Source organism: Panulirus ornatus, chromosome 3 (genome assembly GCF_036320965.1).
Source record: "Panulirus ornatus isolate Po-2019 chromosome 3, ASM3632096v1, whole genome shotgun sequence".
In the NCBI taxonomy this organism is placed as follows: Eukaryota; Metazoa; Arthropoda; class Malacostraca; order Decapoda; family Palinuridae; genus Panulirus; species Panulirus ornatus.
In genome coordinates, this window is record NC_092226.1 from 18646527 (window position 1) to 18663227 (window position 16701).

At 44.4% G+C, this 16701-nt stretch overlaps 1 protein-coding gene across 1 annotated transcript in view; it reads right to left on the minus strand.

The window, feature by feature from the left end:
- Positions 1-3041: 3041 nt before the first annotated feature.
- LOC139761068 (C-reactive protein-like) overlaps positions 3042-16701 on the minus strand; it is a 237177-nt gene continuing 223517 nt past the window's right edge. The window contains exons 7-9 of the mRNA XM_071684885.1: positions 16121-16346; positions 15782-15898; positions 3042-12502 (exon numbers count right to left, since the gene is read on the minus strand). The gene's annotated coding sequence lies outside the window, so the exon portion shown is untranslated. The remainder of the gene's footprint in view (positions 12503-15781; positions 15899-16120; positions 16347-16701) is intronic.

The window sequence follows — 16701 nt, forward strand, 5'->3', positions numbered from 1 at the left end:
CTCGTTTTCTGCAACCCTCTCTCGGTCTTCACCTTACCAAAAGAGCTTAGACACTTAATGATTACACACACGCCGAAATATTACCATATTTGCAACCCCCAGCACTTCTAAATGGTAAACCATATATCTCAAAATAATGCCTGTATGTGTGAATGATATCCTTGTAATCAAGAATGAAAAGTGTCTCCGATTCTGCTCGGTATAACATTTGTTAGATGTCTTCGAGTCATGGCAGTCCTCTGCAAGTTTTCAATCATTTTTGAAGAAAGATGACTCATCAGAAGTTAGTGGTCACTAGCATGAGAGAGATCTTCAAAGCAGTTTCTGTGTTAGGAAAATCAAGTGGAACTTTGTTTACAAGCATGGCTTTCTATATAATTTGTTTCCGGCAGCAGTCTTCTTTTATAGGATCCGAAAACACTGAGGAGCAGTGAGCAGAAATGAATTTGCTCAAAGGCTGTCCTCTGTTCTTAACGCTACCTCGCTAACGCGGGAAATGAAGAGTATGAAAAAAATAAAATTCTTCTATACTTGCTCGCCACTTTCCAAGTGAGCGAGGGACCGCCAGAAACTTATGAACAAACGGCTTCACTCAATTCCATCAGTTGTGTGCAATACACCGAAACCACAGCCATCCACGATCAGGTTCCTAGTCCTTTCAGTGGTTTTCCCTGGCTGTTTCATGTGACCTGGTTCAGCTCATTGGCAGAACATTGCCCCCTGTATACCACATCGCTTCAATTCAGTCTACCTCGCGCACGCCTGCACTCGAAACATTAGCCCTCCATCTCCAGTTCTGTCTCCCCTTGCTCCATGTCCCATCCACTTCTGAAGAATATCCTTTTTGTCAGCCTCTCTTCACTCATTTTCTCCATGCGTCCACATCGTTTCAGCACAAGCTCTTCAGTTCTTAACTATATTCTTTTTATTACCACCTCTCTCTCTCTCTCTCTCTCTCTCTCCCTATCAACACCTACTTACCCAAACACCTATTTCCTGCAGGTTTTCTATCATGTAACACGCTCAGCATGAACCTGCGTCCTGTTGTCTGCCACTGCCCCTGTTGGATAGTCACCTTATCTTTAAATGCCTTAGCACGTTTCAGTGGCCCTTCTTGCCGCAGCGCCTGCATGCACTCTAGGACCCGCGTTGTTTGCTCGTTTTCTTTCGTGAAAGTAAATATTCCTTCTCAATGCAGCTAGCGCAGCACACTTTTGGCAATCATCTCCGCCAAGTTCCGGATGCTTTCCACCATTGTCCTGAAACCAGTTTTTCCTGAGATATAGTTGTCTCACTCTCGTTTGACTGCAAGATAAGCGTGCTGGCCAAGGCCTTCTGAAAGTTGACTGGCTTGATCTGTTCCTAAGAGGCTGTGCTGTGTGCATGGCGTTGGTGAATTGGTCGAACAGGGAAATAACAGTTCTGACCGCACAACTGGGTCAGTTATGTCACTTTTTTTTTTTTTAGTTCCTGTGGAGGCCGTTGCAAAGCCTCCCCTCTTTTTCTGACTCCAATCCCAAAACTAACGAGAAAGACAGTCCTAGCGGGAGATGCTGCAACGTCTCCACAGCAAATTGGCCACAGTCCTGAATAGGTGTTGCGCCACATGGGATATTCAATGCCGACCCCTTGATACTCGTGGCAAACTGTGCAATCCACTCCTCTAGACTGTCCAGTCAATCGTTTCTATCACCAATCCAATTACGCCTCCGACGATCTGCTGCTTTGGGCATGCAGGGTTCTTCATCTCCGGGCACGCCACGGTCTAAAACATTTCCCCGCTGCTGGATTGCCTTCCGAGAGCCTCATGTACTTGCTATTCCCGTAGTGTTAGAGTTCTTGCACCGTGCTCACGGTCAACACCTGTCTCTACTGATCTCATCCCGGCTTTGGTTGAGGTAGGCCCGCACAACAGCTGGCTCAGTACATACTGTCAATGCTGTTTAATTTGCAGTGCCTTGCCCTACGTGTTGTCCAGCCGCTGAATGTTTCAGTCCACTTGTACTTCCTGCCGTTCGACTCTCAGTGCGTTCTGGTCTACCAACTCCTACAATTACTCCTTTTGCCGGGCCAGCCGTAGCTCGTGTGTGCTCTGTTCAAACACTTTGTATTCTGGCCAACCTGTTCCTGGTCAAGTCGGTACTAATAATGGTTTACCTGCTCCCTGGTGTTAGTACCTAACACTCCATGCAACTGGAAGTAACGCAGCCTTGGGCTGCAAGAGCCTTTATAAAGGTAATGGGTATCACCAGTGCTCTTTCACAGAAACTCCTTCAGGGGTATCTATGAATTACTTGCCCCCTCTGCTGATCTAGTCGTTCTTCCTACTGCTTAATCTGCTTCCGTAACTTCTGAGTTACCGAAACTTGAGCTGCTGCCTTAATTGGTGCTACAGTTGTTCTTTTACTTCGGGCTACTTCTGCAAGTCCTCTGTCAGGCACTGTATTCCCTCGTCCACCTCCCATTGAAGCTGCTGCTGCAAACTGGGTCAGGTTGTTGGATATCTGCAGCTGTTGCTTGGTCACTGATGATATTTGTTGATGTTGCAGCGTCAGGTTACCTCAACTGCTGCTGATTAGGTCAGAAATGATATATGCTGCAGTAGGAGGGACAGGTTATCATACCTGCCCTTGCTAGGTCAGAAAAGATATTTGCTGCTGTTGGAGGGTCAGGTTATCACACCTGCTACTATTGGAGGGTCAGGTTATCACATCTGCTACTATTGGAGGGTCACATTATCACACGTGATAATGTTGAAAGGTCAGATTATCACATCTGCTGCCAGGCCAGGTCTTCATATATGTGCCTTAGCATCGCCATATCCGCCGGGCTCAACTTCGAAGATGAATCGTCTCTCGCCGTCGCGGCTCTTGGGGTGCGCTCCTTCCTTACGTCCAGACATCTTGGCTTTCTATAATCCCACATTCCCAACACCATTAGTTATGTTGTTGTTCATAATATTTACTTGTAGGTTTTTGTTGCTGAAATAAACGTGTGCGGAGAGTCTGAATTAAAAGTTACTTTAAAAACAACACCAGATTTATTGACATGACAGACAGAAAATATGTACAATTACACTTCAGCTAAAAAAAATCACCTACGGACTTAATTCAAGCCTAACTAACACAAGGTACATGATAACCTGAAATAATACAGTGAGATGGGAGCAGTATCCTGCAGGCTGGAAAGAGGTGGCTGAAGACTGCTACAACTGGAATGTTCATGAGGACACACATGCTTTTGATTCCACTCTGGCTGTTAGAAATGTGTAAGTAGGGCCACTCCACACACATAGGAACAGTTCTTCATACAGGGAAGAGTGAGGCTACTGTAGAGACGAGATAGCTATTCATTTGAAAAATGATTGCAGAAGCACATATACAACACCCCCAGCTCACGGGAAGCAATACTTGCGATGCTCATCATGTGAGGCCTCCAGGACAGATTGGAAGATATGGTTATATAACCAGTATGTTTACTATGTTATTGCAGAATCATATTGAGATTTCTGTCTCTAGACTGAAACGAGTGATACTAAAAAAAGAGATTTCGGTACTGCACGGGTCCGAATTAGGAGAGAAATGTGATCAGTAGCATAAAAGAATGAGTACCGGAGTGAGAAGAGGAGAGAAAGTGAGTTAGAGTGTGTTGGGTGGAAATATCGGCACAAGAGTGATCACAGTTCGAGGACGAAGAAAGGAAAATTTTAATCAAGAAGGAAGAGGGTAGGCGTACCTGAGGGACACATTATGGCTAGGTTAAGAGGAAAATGTTTCATCGGTGAGTAACGTACTGCCATAACTGGGAAGAAAATTGTGCATTAGAGAGCAGAGAGAAGCAGAAAAGCTAAATAAAAAAAAAAAGTTCAATAAGGTAAAATTTGCGCCATACCCTGTCATATGCTTTACAATTGATGAGAGACACGACAAAAGAGTCAGCAAAACTCCCTAAGGGAGGAGGACCAAAGATAAGTCATGTACGGGGGAACATCACCAGTAGACCTTCCATCACAAAAACTATGCTGGTTATGTGAAAGAAGAGCATGAGATTCTAAGCAAAGGAGAGTTTCGAGAATTCTGGAGATGGCAAGAGTGAGAGCGACGGGGTTGCGGGTGAGAACGGTTGGAGGTGGGGATCGTGTCCTTTCTTAGGGATAGGCTGAGCTGAACCAAGGCGTGCTTCCAAGAACCAGGGAATATTTGAGTTCTCATAAAAGCAAATTATGCGAGCAGGGATGAACGAGTTCAGAGGCATCCACTCTATATAGACGCTCTTGTCCACCTGCACCTGAGAGAGAGAGAGAGAGAGAGAGAGAGAGAGAGAGAGAGAGAGAGAGAGAGAGAGAGAGAGAGAGAGAGAGAGAGAGAGAGAACTGCAGAGAGCTTGTGCAGATAAATAGAGGATTCTGTAGGAGGGGAATGAGGAACGATGGCAAGAAGTGGGATAATCCTAAGCAGTAGCTGAGAAAAATAACATGCAAAAAGGAGCGGTTTTTATCAGCTAGAGAGCCAGCTATAGATGGTGCAGGTGGGGAAAGAGGAGGGACGGTGGAATTGCAAAAGTCTTGAAAATATAGTTTTGATTAAGTCCCAGAAAGCTTATAAGTTGATGAAGAAGACTATCTTTCTATGAGAGCGTAAGTGACTTTCGGATAAATATTCCTGCAATGACTCTAGGTTGAGCTGAAGGATGTGTGAGATGTAGAAGTGCCAGCGCTCTGGCCCTGATGTAACATACGTCAGAACAAGAGTGATAGAACCACATTCCACAGTAAGAATGCCCGTGAACTTACGACCTAAGTTTTACAGAAAAAAAAATCTCGATTTAGAACTTACGTTTCATAAACGGAATCTATGAAGTTAAGACACGTTTCAAAAAATGAAAGAATAGTTACAACCTACATTTCGTATATATAGATTTTTTTCAGCCTTCGAACCCACTTTCCAAAACAAAGTAGCCAACAGGTATACATGTTTTCACAAACAATTAGTTTACGGACTTGTAAACTGCGTTTGACCGAGAAAAATGTCGAAACTTGCAACTCAAGTTTCACAAGTGAATAAGATGAAATATAGTATAACATGTTCACACAAAACTATATGTACCCTGCCCATGCTTGGTACAGACACTCAAAACAATGAAATCTACGGAATTACAGCTGACATATATAGAATCAGACTTTGAACCCACGTTTTCACTACTAACAAACAATCGACAGACTTACCAACAAGGATATGCAAATGAAACGGACACTACGCTTACAATGCTAAACTCACGTCTAAAATTCCTCGGGATTTCCAAATCACGAATTAGGAACCAAGACAGCATGAATGAACTAAAACGCCTCATTTTGCATACTAGAGTCTAAGTTCTCATAAATACCGTCTTCGCACACGTTAACATCTACATATTCAGAGCTCACATTTCACATAAATGTTCTATGAACTGAAATTTCATGTTCTACGTACAAAATATCTCAAATTATAATTTACATCTGATAATAAAAAAAAAAATTCTACAGATTCAACTTACAACTTTCGTTTCACAACTAAAAATGTTTATGAACTTAATACAAATATTTGGAAAATGTCTATAGACACATAACCCATGATTTGAAAATTATAATTCTCAACAGACCTGCAACCCAGTGTCACAAACAATAATATGTACAGACTTACATGATATCCTTCATTAAATTTTACACTTACAAAGCACGTTCTACAAAAGACTTCAAACTCAGGTTAAATATTTTTACAAATGGTTTATGGACTTGTAAACTCAAAATGTTTCATGACAAAATAACAAATTTACAACCTTGATTTGAGCAAACAAAGATGTAGAGTTTTGTAATCAACATTTCAAAATTCAACTACTCTACACAGACATCAGTCGACTTAAATTCATGTTTCAATAATTATCAAATACTCCCTGATGTAAAGCTCTCGTTTCACAAACACAATTGCACAGATTTACAATTTGTGTTCCTCAAACAAACTGTGAACGAACTTACCACCTGTGCTTCAGTGAAAGATGGACAGGAAAACGATCAAGATTTTCACTGAGGACCCAAGTCCTACATTAAGGTCAATATATCTAAACTCTGCACTTCACAAACAAAATGTTAACGGATGTACCGTTCCTATTTCACGAAAAAAAAAAAAAAAATACACAATCAAGCCCATTTTTCACGAAAGAAAAAAGTTGATCGAGAAAGAACTTACATAAAAGAATAAATCTGGACTTAATGAAATATCATCATGATTTTATAACTCGTATCAAAAATAAGAATGTCAACAGATTTCGAACCTACAGACAACAAAGACAACGGACTTGCATACTTCACAAGAAAATATCTAAAAAATATCTAGAAAGCTAAAACTGGCATTGAAGATCTCATACATAGCAAGGCAAAATAACATTTTCTACATATTTACAACCCACCTCCACAACTGAAAACTCTTGTGACTTACACTAACTATACGTAACTTCTTGGCAATCCCAGCTTACGTTAATCAACAAAATCTTCATTAACACAGAAGTCAATGGATTCATCAACCCACATTTTAGTTTCAACAATGCCAGGAACTTTCACTGTTATCTAGTCTGGTATAGCAACATCATCAGTGTACTAGTTTTACATAAACCAAGATGAAGTATATCACGAGACATACAGCCGGAACAACTGCATTAAATACCGAAGCGCAGTTCATTGGCGTCCCCTCCCACGACCTAACGTGTCATGGTATACTCTGCCTTCCCAAGTTATATCCTCCCACGACCCGTCCTCGCACGCTCTCTCCTCCCGAGGCTCATCCTCCCATGACTTTCACTCTCGAGGTTTACCCTCACGGTATTCCATCCTGTGGCACCATCCTCCAGCGGTCTTGCCTCCTACGGTTTCCGTTACCGAGATTTCCCTTCCATACGTCTCACCAGCCTGCGTCTCCCTTCCGTGGTCTCTTAGTCTAAACATCCTACTCTTCCGCGGTGTACATTCTAGTTTGCCTAGTATACGATGAGAACATCCTTATTCATATACCTGAACGGGATCCTAATATTTGTCAGCAGAGAGTTAAGTGTTCTTTACAAATCCCTTGCGGTGGGATTCTGGTTAGAAGTTTGGTGCAATATGCTCAGGTGCGCGCGTGTCATAACTTGAATATTCTCCACCGTTTCTAGAAGCTATCGTAAAATATCTGTTTTGGTTTTAAGAACCATGTTTTCCTGGAGAGGACCCACGGAGTACTGGCCTGCCCAACAGGACCAGTTCTGAAAATAATAAACTTGCTGACACGGTGGAAAGAAATTGAGACAAATTTCCTTGTGTCCAAATTGTTATGCATTATTTAAGGTGCCACGTTGAAATTACCATCAAGCACGACATGATATCATCCTGTACACACAAAGCGTTGTTGTTTATATAGACTATACACCTACAACCCGGGGCGTCCCGGGACGCTGAGGTGACTCGCGCACTGCGCCCGGGTGGTGCTGCTCTCACCTACACTACTACGGCGACGGCACACATCTTTGTGCTGCCGTCCTCCACAACACAGTGTGAGAGGAGTCTTTGCGGGAACAAAGACACTTCAGTGCCTTCAATGATTAATCATGAAGCATCGGGAACCAAGGTTTGGTAGAAATAAAACCACGCCCTTCATAGTAAAATGTATCTCTTACATATTTGTAACAAACAAGTTTGTAGATGACAAAGGTCGCCGTTTCAACATCGGTGAAACTAAATTCTTTTCATATTTGCGGGAATACAAAACATGCTCTAAAATGAGCCATATGGATGAGCAAAATGCTTCAGAATTCTTCAAAGTCGAGTCTTGGGGTGGTGTTTTAGAGAGGGAAAAGTAGGATAAAGGATTTGCTAAGCAAACAATAGCGTTGTGTTCTACACAGCATCTTAGATCGTGGGCGAATTCAAAATAAAAAGACGGGGGGGCACTTCCAGCTCAACCATTCGCAAGAAATAATGTTACTTATACAGTACATGTTCGGTACTGTACGGCCACTCACACCTCTACGTATTCCAGAAATATTTCCTCGTATTAACTGGTTGTAAAAAAAATCCCGTCACGTCTTTAACAGCAAAACTGTTAAATCTCTTTCAAGGCCAATAACACATCCGTCACGGCAGATACATCAAGATGCAATGCATACAATTTACACAATCATATAAACTCTCTTCATGGGGATGGTCATGATACGTTCACACGGGCAAGACAAAGAAAAACGCAAAAAATATCGGCACAACGAAAGAAAAAGCTATATCAGGTACCTAACATCCACGTACGGCTGTTTCACTCCCTAAAATACGAAACCATGAACGAAGCCTTTCATGCATTTTCCCACAACGAAATCTCAACCACGTTTCACGCTATGATGAAGCCGGTTCCACCACAGGTCAGCAGTTTCAATCAAGGGGGCGCCTTTCCCGATCACTGTACCACAATTCGACAGCGGTAGGTGGAGTTGGTTGGTCGGACTTTAGGTCGAACTGCCAGGGTCGTCAAGGCCGCTAAACTCAGGCTAAATCAAACAGCTGGAAAATCTTGAAGACCTTCCGCGAGGTTAGAAACCACTCCAAGACGGCAGACGTTCACTGTGCATGTGACCAAGGGGCTGTGAGACGGCGGGTTAGGCAAGAAAGGAGGGAATACCTACATACAACCTGGGTGCCTGATGATGCTCAGGCGGGGAAGAATTCAACCTCTGCATGTGACTGTGTTTATAACCATTTCCCCCCCGTATGTGATGTGTAATGTCTGTGAAAATGAAGGAAAACAACGGAAATTACCGACGAAAAACATCTACATTTGTTAAGCAATACACTGTTCTTCGTGAAAAAAAAATAAAAATGCAAACAAAATTTGGAATGGCAGAGCCATAGGCGCAAATCGCCATCAAGCACTCGGGTGTGGAGAAGCATCACCACCCGACATCAGGTCCAAATATGCGACCTCAGCGCCACGTTCTTACATAAACCAGAGATCAGCAACGTCCTGCTATGTGGGTGCCACTTATCACGTACCCCCGTCAGAGTATTCGCTCCCCGGACCCCCACCCATTTTCACCCCCAAAAATGTAAATATAATTTCAAAGTATATATCATTCACAATTATCATATAAATACGTTCGGAAGTTTACTCATTCCGTCATGATTACGGAGGGTAAAATTCGCCTTTAGCTGTAGCCTGATCCATGAATTATCACCCATGTTTACTGTTCTGTGACGTTAGGAGTGACAAATAGTGCCTTGTGTGCCACACTTGGCGTGAACAAGGTACTCTGGATAAACATTAGGATTCAAGTCCAATACTGACATACTTTTCGCCTCAATTACATGGAAAGTTGACAGGTACTGCTCTCTGGCACACCTGTATGCCTCTCTCCTCTGACCAGAATCATCTACGAGTCTAAACATTTTCCAGCATCACAAACAATCTTGAGAGGACCCAATGGTCTGTTGCTGTTTGAATTCCTTTGTAGGTTTATGACGGTGGAGTTGTTTCCCCAGGTCTGAATGCTTGGTCATGAGAAACTCTATACTGGAATAAGGCACCATTATGTTAGCAGCTTGTAACAGCAAGTTGGCTAATAAGTGGCGTGAACTACCTCCCAATATGACCAAAATAAAGCCCGCGACAAACTTCACAAGGAATCCGATATACGCTGCCACTCACATCCCTAGCGTCATCATACATATCCAATATACGCTGCCAGTCACATCCCTAGCGTCATCATATATATTTCATCAGGCTGTTGTGACTGAAAGCCATCAGGACATCAAGGCTTCATAGGAATGGAATAATTCAACGACATTTTCATGGCATAGCAAATCAAGCAGCGTCTTAACTCTATCGTTTTCCCCGTACTGTGTATCATGCAATGTCTTTTTGGCTGTTATGACATTGGTTTATGGTCATTACAGGGTACTACAGAAATTACTGTCTACATATGATACAATTTTCATTCACTGTGTAAAAATCTAAGGTCTTATCTTACATGCTCTTACAAATATATAAATGAACAAACCATTCTTAACATTACTAAGATGGCTGGAACAAGATGAACATAGGATAGGATGTTACATTGTTTTCCAGGCATTTTACCTCCTAAAATATGGCTTCTAGTCATCTCAATGTTCATAAATCCTGGTATTCCCATCTACTGTGAACTTTACATACTGGAACAAGTCATTCAGTCTTGTCAAGAACAAATCAAAATTTGAATGGATTGGCCGAAAATGTTAGCCATCATCAACACATCTGAACCTTATATTACCTAATTTTCTCGTGCGAGTTTGAGATAAGGGATTGCCTGACGGCCATGCCAAACCTCTGAGTATTAACCACTGAAAGTAGATCATGAGTTATCTATAAGCAAATTAATATATCTAACAACATAACTGCTGAACCAATAACCTCCAGTTGAAAATAGGAGATACACTTAAGATCGAAAACCCTAAACTGTACAATTATAATCCAAATTTAGGGATATGCGCTTGCTGACCAGATCTGCACTATTACAGTTGGACGAGTCAGAGACTGTGCTAACAGATGACGGTAGCAATTATACTATTCTGACAGTTTCTATGCTACTGATCCTACAGAGACTGTGTAATAAGTGGTATTGCATTACTGATTTTATAAGTCTAACTAGACCAGCAAAATCAAGCGGTGTTGGAATTTGAATCCCACGTTTTTTGATGCTATGCTTTCCTTAAAGTAATAATCTATGTTGTTTGTTGGACTCTCTCAGGTTGGAAATAAAGTTTCTTGTATATGTCATGATCAGTCAGCAGTTTAAGGATTTTTCGTTTATACAGTAATCACTCTTATTCATAATGATTAAAGCATCTGATTTGTCGACTTCTGTTAACGTAAATGTTACTAACAGTTTTCAGACTGCGAGTAAAGACCCAAGAGGTGTTGAGGACAGGAGCTATCACATTACCTGCACAAACCACACTGCACTATGCCAGGTATAGGGTCACTTACCGTCGTTGCCACTTTCTATCTGGAGCAGAAGGTTGTCCGTTTTTACCAGATTAATTTGTCCACTGACAACAAACAGCGAGTGTCCACAACTAATGTTTTATCCAAGACGCTAATGTCATTTGGAGGTTGAAGTTTGCTCTCAAGTGGCTATTTTCTATTCAGATTTTCAGCTGCTTCTGGTGATGTGCGGTTCTCAATGTTGTTTTCATGTGAGACATAACAAGGGAGCTGACTATCTTGAATCATGGTATCACTCAGTGATCCTTTCTTTACATGTAATTCACGAAAGATCTCGCAACTTTTCTCTGCTTTATCAATATCTGATTCGTTTATTGCACAGAGAACTGTGTTTTCATCAAATATGGCTACAATGTACGCCATCAGTACCTTCTTGCAAGGTACCTCTTTGTTTCCATCAGCTGTGCTACAGTACAGTGTCCATTGAGGTTTCTCATGGAATGTCTAAGTGAACAAGTAATCCCGAGCTCCTTGCTTTCAGATGGACCACTGTATACGGATGATCGTCAACACACAGACATGACCCTGTTAAATGTACAATGACGCGACCAAGGACCACTTATGAACTTCAACTGCGTGGTATCTTAAATCGTCAGCATGTTGAAATAAAAAATGTCTCACTCTTTGAGTAGATATGTGAGCTGCCTGCATCATTACTCTGGCATTCCCTGAACTCTTCTTTACAGTATTAATGGAGGACAAATACCTGCCACTATTCAAGTTCACGATCTAGTCTTATAATCTGAACCGCCTAAGTACGATGGACGGTGTAAGAGCACACAACTTGCACAAGAAAGGAACGAGCCTCGGGTGTGATGGCGCATCGACGACCTGTCAGGTTAAAGGCCAGGCCATCAGTCCAAATGAATGTACTGTCGTGCTCAAGGAATTACGAGTAAGAAATAAATATAAGTGAAAAGCAAGTTATAACCTACGTAACTAACTTATCTTCACAGTATGGATTGCTGTGGCAAATTTACCCGTTGCAGCTATTTGATATAGGCCAACAGACCGAAGCAGATGATTTACTTTTACCGAGAGAATATGGATCTAAAACACCAGTATATCTAATGCCAACAGCATAAGAGTGATGCAATAAGTGTTAATCAGCAAGTCAATACGGGCCAAGATGAAGACTAGGTATGGTGTGCATAGTAGAAGAGCACGGACCAATACACCAGACTGAAAACAAGTAAGATGAGTGGAAGGACATATCTCCGCACGACCGTCACAACCAATACTTGAGTCCATCCCCTTCGGGTCTTCTCCCAGGCCCTTCCTCCTTTCGGCACCACCTTGCTGGGCAGGAGCTCCAGGCCCACGTGCAGTATGATGATGAAGAAGAGCATGAAGAAGCAGGAGAAGAGCCAGACGTCGATCATCTTGACATAGGCAGTGGACGGGAGCGAGTCCGAGGTGTTGCTGAACAGGGTGAAGAGCACCAGCATTGTCGTCAAGCTCACCACCAGCCGTACCTGCCAGATACAAACACCACGTCACGACGATGTTTCTCCTCGCCCGTCCACTGGGTGGCCAGCCATTCGTCATCCTCACCCGTCTAGTGGGTGGCCAGCCATTCGTCATCCTCACCCGTCTAGTGGGTGGCCAGCCATTCGTCATCCTCACCCGTCTAGTGGATGGCCAGCCATTCGTCATCCTCACCCGTCTAGTGGGTGGCCAGCCATTCGTCATCCTCACCCGTCTAGTGGGTGGCCAGTCACTCGTCCTCAACCGTCTAATTACTGGTCGGCCACTTATCCTTATCCGTCTTATAAGTGGCCTGCCACTCGCCCTAACCCGTCTTATGGGTAGCCGGCCACTCTCCCTAACCCGTCTAGTTAGTGGCCGACCACCCGTCTTTCTCAACCGTCTTGTGAGTGGCCGGCCACTTGTCCTCACCCGTCTTGTGAGTTGCTGACCACTCATCCTCACCCGTCTTGTGAGTGGCAAGCCACTGGTCCTTCCTCACTCGTCTTCTTAGTGGCCGGCCACTAGTCCTTCTCACCCGTCTTGTGAGTGGCCGGCCACTAGTCTTTCTCATTCGTCTAGTGGGTGGCCGGCCACTCGTTCTTCTCATCCGTCTTGTGGGTGGCCGGCCACCAGTCGTCCTCACGCGTCTTGTGGGTGGCCGGCCACCAGTCGTCCTCACGCGTCTTGTGGGTGGCCGGCCACTTGTCGTCCTCACCCGTCTTGTGGTAGGCCGGCCACCAGTCGTCCTCACGGGTCTTATGGGTGGCCGGCCACTAGTCCTTCTCACCCGTCTTGTGAGTGGCCGGCCACTAGTCTTTCTCATTCGTCTATTGAGTGGCCGGCCACTCGTTCTTCTCATCCGTCTTGTGGGTGGCCGGCCACCAGTCGTCCTCACGCGTCTTGTGGGTGGCCGGCCACTCGTTCTTCTCATCCGTCTTGTGGGTGGCCGGCCACTTGTCGTCCTCACGCGTCTTGTGGGTGGCCGGCCACTAGTCCTTCTCACCCGTCTTGTGAGTGGCCGGCCACTAGTCTTTCTCATTCGTCTAGTGAGTGGCCGGCCACTCGTTCTTCTCATCCGTCTTGTGAGTGGCCGGTCACCAGTCGTCCTCACGCGTCTTGTGGGTGGCCGGCTACCAGTTGTCCTCACCCGTCTTGTGGGTGGCCGGCCACCAGTTGTCCTCACCCGTCTTGTGGGTGGCCGGCCACCAGTCGTCCTCACGCGTCTTGTGGGTGCCCGGCCACTTGTCGTCCTCACGCGTCTTGTTAGTGGCCGGCCACTAGTCCTTCTCACCCGTCTTGAGTGGCCGGCCACTAGTCTTTCTCATTCGTCTAGTGGGTGGCCGGCCACTCGTTCTTCTCATCCGTCTTGTAGGTGGCCGGCCACCAGTCGTCCTCACGCGTCTTGTGGGTGGCCGGCCATCAGTCGTCCTCACGCGTCTTGTGGGTGGCCAGCCACCAGTCGTCCTCACGCGTCTTGTGTGTGGCCGGCCACTCATCCTACCTATCTTTCTAGAGGGTGGCGGGCAATTCGTCCTCATCCATCTAGTTAGCAGTGTAGGGAAAATGATTAGGCATCATAACAGCCCATTCTTAATTTGCCATCGGGATAATAAAGAAATCATGCATGCAATAGCTTCCCTAGTAGTATGTGATCTACTTGGGTAATAGAGGGGGTCTACAAGCAGACAATTCACGAAAACGTTGGCCGGAGTCATATCTATAGAAGAGGACGAGAGAGAATTAACACTGCGGGGCAGGGAGAGTGGGTCAAGGTTTGAGGTCAAACTGGGGAAAGTTCGTTAGTTGAATTTCTATGGACTTGATCTGTTAAGTAAGCATGAAGAGTTGAGAGTCTTTCCAGAACTGAGATAAACCATTCCTTTGTATGCTCGAATCAACAGTTCAGAAGAATAGAATTTCCAGCCACCGTAAAGACCTCCCAATTCCAGAAAGGCATTTCTAGCCATCATGTGCTGTGTGGTTTCCAAGGGAAATCAGATGTCATAATGATACAAAATATGTTTATCGTGTTGAGTGGTGGAATCATAGAGGCCTCTGAGGGGGTGGGAAAGGTGCGAGGGGTTTTGAGAAGTGAAAGAAACTGGCTTTTCAAAGCACTGAACAGAAGTAGGCCAACGTCTGCCCTTCTGGGATGGTCTGTCCAAATTTGATATGACCGAGGGAAAAGTGACGAAAAGACGTTGATGGATTAAGTGATGAAGCAGATCTGGAAATAGTGGAGGAATGTTGAGTCATCAGCATACGGGTGCTTCTGGTCACCTGTTGAAGAAATGAAATCGTTATTAGAAACTGAGAGCTTAGGAAAGAAAGCAGAAGCCTGAGGAATAACCGCTGTTCACAGAGAAATGCGAGGCTGATCCATCAATACTTGTGGAGAGACCGACTGATGAGGAAGTTAGATATGAAAGAACACAGTGAAGGAGGAGAGCCTAAAGAGGTGATCAGATGGTGATCAGATCTTGATGCCAGACCCTACCGGCAGCTTTTGACATAACACGAGATACAAAATAGGATTCCCCAGAGTCTTTCAGAAACGATGATCTGACACACAGGTGAGATACCAGAATACATCTCAGGTGGATCACGCCTCGCGAAAGTCATCTTGTGATCAGTATGACTGATTGAGCTTCACGATGTTCCAGGAAATGAGAATTGATGCGAGGCTCGAGGACGTTGGAAAAAGTACGAGTCAAAGCAACAGGTTTGAACGATAGTGTAACACATGTAAAATAGTTTTACGTGTAAGAAGATACCGTCACACCCGTGAATTACTACCGCACCCGTAAGAACCTGCCTTACCCGTAAGAAACCGTCACACCTGTAAGGTGCTACCTCACCTGTAAGAATCTAACACATATGTAAAGTGATGCTTCACCTATTAGGTGCTGCCTCATCTGTACGACACTGACGCATATAAGGTGCTAATTTACCCGTAAGATACTGCCGCATTTAAGGTGGATTTACTTGTAAGATACTGCCACATATGTAACACGATGCTTTACTTACCTGTAAGATACTACCACATATGTAGCGTGATGCTTCACCTGTAAGATACTGCCGCACATAAGATGCTGACTTACCTGTAAGATACTGCCGCACATAAGATGCTGACTTACCTGTAAGATACTGCCGCACATAAGATGCTGACTTACCTGTAAGATACTGCCGCATACGAGGTGCTGACTTACCTGTAAGGTACCGCCGCATATGTAAGGTGATGCCTCAACTGTTAGATACTGCCTCACTTCAAGAAGCTTGCTAACCTGGAGGGCATCGAGCCTGATATAGAGAGTGACGTAGCCTATGGCGAGGAGCATCAGGCTGGGGCAGTACAGTGACATAATGGTGGTCGTCCAACGGCGCTGCAGCTCGTACCTCACCTGTCCCCGGCCAATGCACGCAACATGTGAATAACAACAAACACGACGAGGTTGCATGCAATTTCCATGGGAATGAAGATGAATCTAACAATAAATCACGTATAAAATCGACAACGCGTTGAGGTATGCAACATGTGTTCTTTTGATCTGGTGTATAATTCACTTCTCAACTATGACAGGGAACGAGAGAAGATCGACTGTGCGTCAGGCAACAGTTCTGACCTGGAGGACGCTGAAGGTGTTATGAGGGTTGCCCCGCTCGACGACCTCTACCCAGGTTCTACCCACCACGTATTCTGGCAGCTCAGACGTCTCGTAGCTGACGATCTTTGACCGTTCAGGAGAAAACCTGACCAGCTCCTTCCTGACGCCCATCTGCAGCAGCAACGTACACTCCTGCGTGTCGAAGGGGTAGTGGAAGACGTTGAACGAACACGCGAAGCTGCCACTGTGGGAGGTGAAAGAGTAGGTGCTGATGCCGTCGCAGAGAGAGTTTACATGAGAAAGACATACAACAGGAGGCCTGATTGGCCCTTGACTGAGCTGTCTGAAAAATATGTAATTCCGCTCAGCAGTTTATTTAAGCTAACTCCAACTCCTCGCTGCTGCACATTAGCCTCCTAGTGTCCCCGTTAACGCTGTCGTTTATATAGTTTATTTCTGGTGTTTTTTTCTCAAGAGTATACCATAATCTATAACATATTTGTCTCAACTACTTTTGAAGGTATTCATAGTCTTAGCATTCACGACGTCTGACGGTAACTTGTTCCAGTGCTCAACACACCTATAAGAAGAGAAGCTTT